The sequence below is a fragment of the Petaurus breviceps genome, unplaced genomic scaffold, assembly GCF_028583685.1.
Source record: "Petaurus breviceps papuanus isolate PSGF00001 unplaced genomic scaffold, PetGlider_PUasm1.0 90842, whole genome shotgun sequence".
Classification (NCBI taxonomy): domain Eukaryota; kingdom Metazoa; phylum Chordata; class Mammalia; order Diprotodontia; family Petauridae; genus Petaurus; species Petaurus breviceps.
In genome coordinates, this window is record NW_027187358.1 from 22,731,333 (window position 1) to 22,743,591 (window position 12,259).

The 12,259-nt window shown below is 37.0% G+C and overlaps 1 long non-coding RNA gene across 1 annotated transcript in view; it reads right to left on the minus strand.

The window, feature by feature from the left end:
* LOC138148959 (uncharacterized) overlaps positions 1-11,922 on the minus strand; it is an 80,463-nt gene extending 68,541 nt beyond the window's left edge. Inside the window, exon 1 of the long non-coding RNA XR_011165213.1 lies at positions 11,882-11,922. This is a non-coding gene — a long non-coding RNA (uncharacterized lncRNA). The remainder of the gene's footprint in view (positions 1-11,881) is intronic.
* Positions 11,923-12,259: the final 337 nt, after the last annotated feature.

Sequence of the window (12,259 nt, forward strand, 5' to 3'; positions counted from 1 at the left end):
AGTGTGTAGTGCAGGGGATCACCTTCACTACAGTAGCAATCTCAATAGGGCTTATTTTCGGGGGAGGGCTTATTTTAGAGGAATCTTACACAGTAAGGGGAGGGCTTATTTTCGGGATAGGTCTTATTATCGGGGGAAACACGGTACCTTGCAGGCACATTGCCCAGAATTCGCTGGGGCTCTGCTTGGAGGCATGGTTTTAGGCTTGAAATATCACTAAGTCAGCTAGCAGTCAGGGTTGACCAAGCTGCCACCCATCAATGTCATGTTTGACAAGTTGGATGTTGGGAGTTTAGTATATCCCAAGCTAACAAGGGACTCAGAATGTATATAATGAGCTAGGGAGTATACATATGACTGAATCTAGGATATATACAATAGGTGTGACCCAGTACACAGCTGCTTCAGCCAGTACACAGCTGGGTCAAACTACTAAATTCTATAGGAGCAGCTGGCCACTGTAACAGGAAGAGAGATAAATATTTTGCTAAGGCATGCTGCCATTGAGCTAGAGAGAAAGTGCCTGAGACAGTGTTTTGAGGCTAAGGAGAAATGTGATTTTGGAACTGGATGTGATTTTACAAACTGGGGTTCAAGTACAGGCACTCAAGCACCCCATCAGAACTGGAATTGGTTATTTGACTAGACTAAAAAAAAAAGCATTAGTGGTTCAATGCTAAATCATCAGTAAATTTCCAGTGGGGAGCAACAGGAATCTTTTTTTTCTTATGTTGTTTAACATTTTATCAACAAATTGTTGAAAAACATAAATTATATACTTATCATGTTTTCAGATGATTCAAAGTTGGGAAGGTTAGCTCACTATAAATCTTAATAAAGTTTAATACAGATAAATAAATGTAAAGTCTCACAAATGTGTTTTAAAAAATAACTTTACAAATTCTCCATGGAAAAGGGATGGTGAGACAGCAGTTCTGGGGAAAAAAATCACTTATTGTTAGTAGATCACAAGCTCCATATAAGTCATCAGTGTAATATAGCAACCAAACAAGCTAATTGTGATTTTCATCTGCTTTAAGAGAGGGAGAACTTCCAGGAATGCTGGGGTTGATGGGGTGCTTGGGATCTATATCTGTAACAGCAATTTGTAAAACTGATTGGCAGCATCAGTCTGTAACATCAATTTGTAAAACTAGTTTGTACAATTGTAACTGCAATTTGTATTGTAAAATTGTAATAGCAATTTGTAAAACTAGTCTGTAAAATCCCTTTCCCAGCCTCAAACTCTGCCCCTTCCCCCTATCTGCACTCTGCCTAGGCAACAACTTGTGACCCCTTTGTCCTTACTTAATCTCCTCATGTCTCCTCCTGTCTGGCCCAAATCTCATCCCCAAGTTAAACTCCTCAAACTTTTATCTATGCACTGAAGTCACAAGTTCCTCTCAGTCAGCCCTAACTTTTATCTATGCCCTGAAGTCCCTTACATCCATCCAGTCAACCCTGACAATGGCAGCCCTGCCTTTTAAAAGTAAAAGCCTGTGCCCCCTTTCACTTGCAGGTCCCCTAAGGATCCTTGCCTGCTGTAAAGCATAAAATAAATTTTTTCAACTTCAAGTAAGGCTGAGCTGAATTCTTTCCAGACTGAATCACATGTTCTGGTCTTAGATAAGATCAGAGTTCCTGCTGAACCTATTGGGGGCCATTCCTCATCAGGGTGACCGTCCTGTTTTGCTCTGACCTTACAGACCACTTCTGGAAAATTTTCTTTAGTTCAAGGCATTGTAGTTTAGGGACAGTGCTACCTTGAAGAGTAATCTAGGGTTTGGCTGTCATGGTTGTGAAGAGGTGGGTATGCCACAAGATTTGGTAGCTACCTCCTCGTGAGAGATCTTCAAGGAGAGGCTGGCTGACTGATAACTTGATGAGTATACTGCAATGAACATTCTTTATCAGAATAGGTTGGACTAGTTTGAAAATGAGGTTCTTTCTAAATCTAAAATTCTTTGATGTTGCTTATGCAACTGCATATCTACAGCAGTGGTTCTCAAACGTTTTGGTCACTTTACACCTTAAAAATTATTGAGCACCCACCAAACAACTTTCAAAATTCATTTTAATTATATCTATTGATATGTATAATTCTAGAAATTAAAATATCTTTTTATTATTATGAATATAGTTTTGATTTCATAGACCCCCTGAAAGACTTGCTAAGATCCCTAAGGGTGATTGTGTGATTCTTGGAGAATCACTGATCTAGGGAATATGACCATTTTGTTTTCCAATTGTGGATGGTTAGACTAATTTCTTTCTAATGAATATGGGTTTCATTAAGAGTTTTGTACTGTGTTCTCATTTCATTTGGTTCAACATTATCTGTAAATAGGACATTTTGGGACAACCTGGACTTCTCTAGGGAATCATAGACTTTGCAAGGGACATCCTTTGTGGCACTGACAAGCACTGCAAGTCAGGATGTGTCTCCTTAAAACATGCTGCTAATCAGACAGGATCAAACTCAGTTCCTTGAGGTGCAGTTTTATCACAAGGAATGGAAATAAAGTATAGAAATGATTTAAATGTTTATTTTATAATCTCTACATGAACTTCATACTACAAAAGGAGCACACCAGCATCTGTCTCAGAATTTTAATAAATTCTGAAATGATGCTTTAAATGATCACAAATGACATAAATGACTTAAAATCCACACTTGTATTTGCCTAAAAGGAAAAACTTAGCAGGAGTTTAAAGAAAATACATTTGCTTTATACCAGTCCCAGAGTGACCTGCTTATTCAGCCATCCACATACCCACCTGTTCCACTAATGAGCTTAATTCTTTCCATATTCCCTCCTTGCTCCTTCTAAGCTTGACAGAGCTTTATGAAGTCAAAAGGTTATTGTCCAATAAAGATTTACTTAGCATAAACAAAATAGTTCTTTAATTAAACTTCACTGTGATGCATATTTCACAGAGTATCTTCCTCCTTTTCCATTATGATCATGACCTTTACCACTTTCAAATCTTTCTCTGATTCTCTTTGACTCCCATAGGATTCAGATTACTCTCAATCATTACTTACCAATCCACCCTTTCTTACCTTTTACCCTATATTTTTATTGAGGGGCAGCCTTGGAGTTCCAAAGGTCCCATGCAAAATACAAATGTTTAACCTCTTTAGAGTGAGATAGAGCCAAGAACCTGTAGTCTAAAATGAAATTTGGAGTATCTTATCCAAACATTTACAAAAGAAGGCTGTTACCTTTGCATAGCCCCTTATATACATCTTTAGTTGCAGACTTTTCGATTCAATGTGTTTATTAAGAAAAAAACATATGTAAAATGTGTCTTGGGCATTTTCTGCTCTTCCAGTGAATTCAATGACATAAGAAATACCTGTTGAGTAAATTCCCTTTACCTAAGTAGATCCACAACTTCTCTGCATCTTTTAATCTTAGAGAGTTGCTTAAGATACTGAAAAACTTAGTGACTTTCCCAGGGCCACAAAACTAGCACATATCAACAATAGGCTTGAACCCAGGGCTTACTACGACACACATTTTCTATCCCTTAGGCCACAGCAATATTTGAACTGGGGATGCAAAGGAGAAAAACACTACCAACAAGCAATTATCACTGCTCTCAAGAGATAATAAATTTTGTGAACTTCCATGTAATATTGGCACCGAAAAGGGGCATATCATGGTATTATAGTTTTGCCATTACTTGAATGAACTTGAGATCACTTAAATGCTCTGCACCTCCATTTCCTTACCCATACAGTGCATTTAAGAATACCTGCTTTCAAAAACTCGGAATACAGGGGTTCTTGGCTTGGGGTCTATGAACTTCTTTTGTTGTTGAAGATATTGATAACTGAATCTCAATATAATTACTTTCCTTTGCATTTAGGCATTTAAAAACATTGTGCTGAGGAATCCATAGGATTTATCAGATGCCAAGGGGGCCCACAATAGTGAAAGGGACTCTAGACCAGGAGTAAGGAGACCTAACTTGAGTCATTTTTCTGATCAGTTGCATAGTCATGGATAAGTCAAGTTATTTAGTGTCTCTGAGCCTCAGTTTCCTCATTTGCATAATATTTGCTTTATTTATTCTATGAGAGCTGTGAGGAAAAGCATATTATAAAATGTAAGGTTTCATATAAATGTAATTTATCATCATTAAAAAATTACTTCCTTTACCATATCTGAGAGTTGTAGAAATTGAATACCAGATGAGAAAAACAATTTGAACATGAGAATGGGATTATTATTACTGCTTGGTATTTATGTCATGAGTGAGGGAAAGGGGAACAAAAAGAAATGAAGAGACCCTCTCTAGTTTCTTTGCTTGCTGTCCTTGATCCACTTCGTCTATTAGATTGCAAGCTCCTTGAGGTAAAGTGCTGTCTCTCAACTCATTTGCATCCTGATCACTTGCCTTACACATAGTCAGTGCTTAATAAATGTTTATTGGATTGAATTAATAAATTTAATTGAAACTCAACTTCAATTTTTCAATAAAAAAATTGAAGCCCAACTCTGAGACAACACTTTAAAAAAATTATTTACTTTTAGTTTACAACATTCAGTTCCACAAGTCTTTGATTTCTAAATTTTCTCCCCCTTCCTTTCCCTTCTCACCTCTCCCATTCTCCCCCAACCTCAAGGCAGCATGCAATTTGATATAGGTTCTACATATACCTTCGCATTAAACATTAGTCAAGTTGTAAAGAAGAATTACAACCAATGGAATAAACAAGAAAGAAGAAACAAAACAAAACACAAAAAAAGAGAGCAAGTAGTTTGCTTCAATCTGCATTCAGACTCCGTACTTCTTTCTCTGGATGTGGATAGCCTTTTCCATCATGAACCTTTTGGAGTTGTCTTATGTCCTTGCATTGCTGGGAAAAGCCCAATCTATCAAAGTTAGTTATCACAGATACACTGTGTTTATAATTGTGTATAATGTTCTCCTGGTTCCTCTCCCCTCACTCAGCATCAGTTTATATACGTCTCTGCAAGTTTTTATGAAGTCCGTCTGCTCCTCATTTCTTATAGCACAATAGTGTTCCATTACATTCACATACCACAACTTGTCTAGCCATTCCCCAGTTGAAGGGCATGCCCTTGATTTCCAGTTCTTTGCCACCACAAAAAGAGCTGCTATGAATATTTTTGTACATATGGGTCCTTTTCCCACTTCTATGATCTCTTTGGGATACAGCCCTAGAAGTTGTATTGCTGGGTCAAAGGGTATGCACATTTTTATAGCCTTTTGGGCATAGTTCCGAGACTTCACTTTGAGAGAAAAAACACAGATAATTCATCATATTATCTTTAACTACACAGACCTAGGTCATGTTTACATGATACCCAACAAGAAGATGAAGTACAGGTTTGATTTAGTCTTTCAGGTGCTTCTAGGTATTCATAATGTATATGCAGAACATTTGGATATTGGTTAAGTTTTCTACTTCTCATTCAGATCTTGGATATTTCAGAGACACAACTGGTGATGGAACAAGAAAATTCATGCATCTTGAAATCAGAGTTAGATATGATTTCAGCCTAGTATGTTTATATATCTAAGTGTTCTTATTTATGACCTTATGGTAGGTGGGGAAGTTTAGGCAGTCAATTGTAACAGTAGGGGCAAGCATAAAGACAGTAGGGTTATAGATGGCAATGCTATAAATAGTCTTCCATTCTATTAGAAAGGATTAGAGGGAAGCTGTCTTGAATGGGATAATGTAAGAATCTTTCTAAGTTGCAGTGTTTGCTCTCTCTCTCTCTCTCTCTCTCTCTCTCTCTCTCTCTCACTGTGTGTGTGTGTGTGTGTGTGTGTGTGTGTGTGTGTGTGTGTGTGTGTTTTATTCCTTCTCCCAGGGTAACCTCATTGGCAGGAGAATCTGCTTTTTTCTTTTAAAAAATAATTAATTTTTAGTTTTCAACATTCATTTCCACAAGGTTATAAGTTACAAATTTTTCCCTGTTTCTCCCCTACCCCGACCCCAAGATAGATAACCTATTGAATACCACTTTTCCCAATCTGTTCATTCTTATATCTCACCCCATCCTCCCCTAACTTTCTTGTAGGGCAAGATGGATGTCTATACCCCATTGTCTGTATATTTTATTTCCTGGTTGCATGTAAAAAACAATTTTTTTTAACATTTGTTTTTAAAACTTTGAGTTCTAGATTCTTTTCCTCCTTCCTTCCTCACCTACTCCCACTGAGAAGACAAGCAATTCAATATACATTGTACATGTGTAGCTATGCAAAACATTTCCATAGTAGTTACATTGTGAAAGACTAACTATATTTCCCTCTATCCTATTCCACTTCCTACTTATTTGATTTTCTCTTTTGACCCTGTCCCTTTTCATAACTGTTTGCTTCTAAATACCCTTTCCCCCAATCTGCCCTCCCTTCTATCATTTCCCTCTTATCCCCTTCCCCGCTACTGTCCTATAGGGTAAAATTCCCAATGGAGTGTGTATGTTATTCCCTCCTTAAGCCAATTTCAATGAGAGTAAGGCTGACTCATTCCCTTTCACCTTCCTGCTCTTCCCCTCCATTGTAACAGTTTTCTCTTCCCTCTTTTATATGAGCTAATTTACCCTATTCTATTTCTCCCTTTCTCCTTCTCCGAATACATTCCTCTCTCATCTCTTAATTTTATTAATATCTTCTCATTCAGCTAATTCTGTACCCTCTGTCTATGTATATATGTACACATATATACATACACATATACCCTCTTATACATACATGTATATATGTATACACACATATATACATTTATTCCCTTCAACTATCCTTATACTGAGAAAAGTCTCATTAGTTATAATGATTGTTTTTCCATTTAGGAATATAAATAAGAACATGCTTTTTTCATAGTGTGAACTATCAAGAAATTTTATATCATAATAAGTACCAGAAAAAAAACACTTAAAATTCTAGGAAAATCTCTTGTTGATTATCTGGAATTAGAGAATCATAGGACAGGGAAACATTTCAAAAGAGGTCATTTAGTCAATTCCCCTGTAGAGGCTGGATTGTGCCTATAGTATTCCCTTAATAAAAGGATTTGCTCTAGGAAGTTTGTATTTAGTAAAAGGGCCACACTTGAGGACATATGTGGGCCACATATGGCCTTGAGGCCATAGGTTCTCTGCTTCTGTCCTAAATCATTCTATTGCTTGAAGAGGAGATATTTTGAGTCAACTAATTATGAAAATTAAATGAAGGGGGTAGTGTTCTTAGACATGCAGAGAGGAGGAGGCCATAGTATGCCTATTAGAGGTAAAGTTGTGGGGGTGATTGACCCCTCTTCTGACTTCCATAACTATAACCTTGTGTTAACTCAGAGGATAGAATAATTGTGATATAATATGGCAACAATCTGATTAATTCAGGTATCTAATTAACAATACTGATTCACCTTATTAATTAGTAATCAGGCCTATAAGGACTTTTCCTTCGCCACATATTTACATGATGATGATGATGATGATGATAAATAGCATTTATGTAGCAATTTAAGGCTTGCAAAATGCTTTTTACAAATATCTCATTTGATCCTTCCAACAATGGTAGAAGATAGGTGCTATTATTATTCCCATTTTGCAGATAAGGAAATCAAGACAAACAGTTTAAGTGACTTCTCAGGATGACACAGTTATTAAATTTCTAAGGCCAGGTTTGAGCTTATGTTTTCATGACTCCAGGTTTAGTGCTCTATCCACTGTGTCACATAAATGTCTAATAGGAGGTGCAATGGTACACCATAACTCATATTTATTTAAAACCTACTGTGTGTGTGTGTGTGTGTGTGTGTGTGTGTGTGTGTGTATCCATGTGCTTAGTGCTATGGGAATACAAAGAAGTATATGAGCTGGTTCTTGCCTTCAAGGGTCTTCCAACCTTACTAAACAAGGCGGTTAGGTGGCACAGTGGATAGTGTAACTGGACCTGGAGTCAAGAAGATGAGTTCAAATCCAACCTCAGACACTGACTGTGGACAAATTGTTTAGCCACTCTCTGTCTCAGTTTCCTCATGTGTAAAAGGGGGGGTAATAGCACCCACCAAAATGAGATAACACTTGTAAAGTATTTTGCACACTTTAAAATGCTATGTAAATGCTAGCTATTATTAGGGAGTTGTCCCTTAGAGAGGAGTAGGAGACTTCCTACTGTGTTGCCCTACACAGAGTAAAGTTGTACACTAATATACCAACGATCTGCAATTTAAAATTTTTGATATTTCCTTCCAGCCAAATTGAAGTGATCAACTCATCTTGGGTGTAAATACAAAACATCTGGCTCCTCAGACATCATTCTGGACTCTTTGTGTTACTGTGTCAAGATATTTAAGATTATATTATAATGTAGAAGAGGAATAAATGGTACATGATGACTCATGAACACCACAGCACTGCTGAGTCCACTTAATTATGCTAGTGCAGAGATCAACTGCAAAGTGATAATCATTTTGTAATTATCGATTGTAGCAGGAAACGTTTTAGATCACTCTGTTCAAACTCTATGTATGAAATAGAGCACCTGATTTGATGTCCTATTAGTAGGCTTCTTATTTTTAACCCTTTTCACCCAGTTGTCTGTCTGTCTGTCTATCTATCTGTCTGTCTATAATTTTTACCGGTCAATATTTTCATACAGCCTAACATAATCCCGTTACAGCTCTTCACAAGCTAAATTTAGCCTGTCTCTTAAGGTTGATTATATGTTACCCCTACTCAAATATTGTGCACCACCCAGTGATGTACTTGTTTTTCACCATATATGGAATTCCATCTCTTACCACTATGCCTTTATATTCTGTACTTAGAACATTCCCCCTCCTCCCTGCCAATTCTTAGAAACCCTGATTCCCTACAAGTTGCAGTTTCTCCAGTTGTTACTTCCTCCTACCCCTATTGCTATATATATATATTTTTTTTTTTTGGGGGGTATGCATTCTGTATTTGCTTCTCCATTAATGTTTTTCCCTCTTTTGGATATGAGTTTCCTGAGGGCAGGAACTGTCTTACTTTTATTTGTCTACCCTCAGTACTTGGAACAGTACCTGACAAATAATAGATACCTAATAAATGTTTGATTGATTGTTACTTTTCATCTTAAATTAAGTCAAATTAACAGCTATTTATTAAATACCTAGAATATTAAAGGTACTATGCTCAGCCCTTAGTTAAGTACAGAAAAGTGCAGGACTCCTCTAATGAAATTTATTAATTAACTGAAACTATGGAGAGTCATTTAATCAAGGGTAGGACCCTTGATATAACCACTAAATCTGGACTAGTACAATGTGATGATATTTGGGGAACTTTCCAAATTGCAGGGCATAAAAGATCCATTTTTTTTTCAAAACTGAAAATGATTGTATTTTATTTTTTAACAAGTGTTCAGGGAAGTTGCAGGGGGAGCTGTGACTAGGAATTTGGTCCTACAGGGTAAAGAATTCAGAGTACACCAGTTGACTGAGCCTTCTTTCATTTTTCTGGAGCAGTGAAGATTAGTAGGGGACAGAAAAGGTGGTTGGTGGCAGTGAAGGAGAAAATGGCCAGGACCATCTCAATTTGGCAGAGGGGTTGGGTGGCAAATGGATTTCAGTTTAGGTATTAGTCATCAAAGTTTAATTTCATCATCTCTTCCCTACATTTTTCTCTACTTGTCCCAGCTCCTGGTTAATATAAGCAGGCAGGTGAGTAGGAGGCTAAGGACCTGGCATCCCTAAGATCAATAGCTGAGTGAATTTTGTTGGTATTTATTAGAGATAAGGGGGGAGATATTAGAGATAAGGAAATAAATTCGCAGAAAAGATAGTGGACTGGTCATGGATGGAGAGAAAAAAATTACAGCAAGAAAACCTGAGTATGGCAGGGGTGTCCAGAACTTGTTAAAAGAAATAGGATAAGGCTTCTACTGTGGTAAGTAGATCCTCTGTAGAAAATTTCAGGGAAGACAGTGACAATTTCATGCAGTTAGGAGATGTGACTGGGTGATGAGTTGCACCTTTGGGAAGAGCAAACATGTCATAGAGAGTGCCAGTCCTTTGAAGTATTAAAATGCATAAAGTACCTGGACATCCATTGTTTCAAGTGAAATCTCCCTACAGTAAGGCATCATCATTCAGTGGGTAAATTTATGGCCTCAGAGCCAGGAAGATGTGGGTTCAAGTCATGCTTCTGACTCGTTCTGGCTGGGTGACCTGGGCAAGACATTAGAACTCCCAACACTCAAGACAACTCTCTAAAGACTAGAAGTTGTGGAGCATATAGTGATCTGCGTTGGTAGAGGGAGTTTCCTTACTGGGAATTCCCTTTACTAATGAAATCACAGGTTTGGTTAAAAAAATCCTCTTAGAGATATAGAAGGAAGGTGATATTATTCCCATTTTATAGATGAAGAAATTGAGAATCATAAGCTTTAACTTGCTCAAGAGGTAACATGAAATTGTTTACAGGACACAGGACTTAGAGTCAAGAAAACTTAGGTTCAAATCCTATCATAAAAATTTACTAGCTATCAGATTTATGGAGAATGGAAAAATTTATGAGCAAACAAGAGTAGAGAGCATTATGAAATGCAAAATGGATAATTTTTATTACATTAAATTGAAAAAGGTTTTGCACAAATAAAGCCAATGAAACAAGATTAGGAGGGGAGCATAAAACTGGGAAAGACTTTTTACAAATAATGTCTCTGATAAAGGACTCATTTCTAAAATATATAGAGAACTGAGTCAAATTTACAAGAATACAAATCATTCCCTAATGGATAAATGATCAAATGATACAAACAGGCAGTTTTCAGAGGAAGGAATTAAAGCTATCTATAGTCATATGAAAAAATGCTCTAAATCAATATTGATTAGAGAGATGCAAATCAAAACAACTCTGAGGTACCACATCACACCTATTGGATTGGGTAACATGACAAAACAGGAAAATGAAAAATGTTGGAAAGGATATGGGAAAGTCGGATCACTGATTCATTGTTGGTGGAGTTGTGAGCTGATCCAACCATTCTGGAAATCAATGTGGAATTATGCCCAAAGGGCTATAAAATATATGTACCCTTTGACCCAGCATTACTGCTTCTGGATCTGTATCCCAAAGAAATAATAAAAATGGGAAAAGGACCCCTGTGTACAAAAATATTTATAGCAGCTCTTTTTGTGATGATCAAGAACTGGAAATTTAGGGAATGCCCATCAATTGGGGAATGACTGAACAAGTTGTGGTACATGAATGTAATGGAATACTTTTGTGCTATAAGAAATGATGAACATGTGGACTTCAGAAAATCCTGGAAACACTTATATGAACTGATGTTGAGTGAAGTGAGCAGAATCAGGAAGACATTGTTCACAGAAAAAGCCACAGGACACAATGACTGATTTTGACAGACAGCTTTTCTCAGCAATGCAAGGACCTAAAACAATTGCAAAGCAATCACAATGGAAAATGCCATCCACATCCAGAGAAAGAACTATGGAGTTGGAATGTAGAGTGAAGCACCCTATTTTTTTTTGTTTTTTTGTTTCTCATGGTCTCTCCCATTTGTAATTCTTCTATGTAACATGACTAATGTAGAAATGTGTTTAATAAGAATGTATGTGTAGAGCCATATCATGTTGCATGCCATCTTGGGGAGAGTGGGGAGGGGGAGGAGGAGAAAATTAAAAACCTGTGGAAGTGAATGCTGAAAACTAAAAACAAATAATTTTTTTAAAGGAAGAAAAAAGGGGTGGCTAGGTGGTGCAGTGAATAGAGTACTGGCCCTGGAGTCAGGAGGACCTGAGTTCAAATCCAGCCTCAGACACTTAATGCACAAAAAACTAGCCATGTGACCTTGGGTAAGTCACTTAATCCCAATTGCCCACCAAAAAAAAAAAAAAAAAAAAAAAAAAAAAAGAAAGAAAAAATACAATTGACTAGCTGTGTTATCATGGACAAACCCCTTACCTCACTGTGCTTGTTTCCTCTTTCATAAAATAAAGGGATTGGACTTGATGGCCTTTAAGCTTTCTTCTAGTTCTAAATCTATGATCCTATGATTGTATTGGTGTCAACGGTTAAGTGTCTAGATTGAAATGCAAGACTTCTGATTACAAATCTAGTGTTTTTCCGAATGTGATTTTTTTTTGGTGTGGGAGAAACAAAGATTGATTACTTCTACATTCCTCTTCCCCTCATCTATCATAGGGCTTTCAGTTTCACTTCTTTAGTGGAAAGGATGGTCTTTAGAAATAATTTGTCCC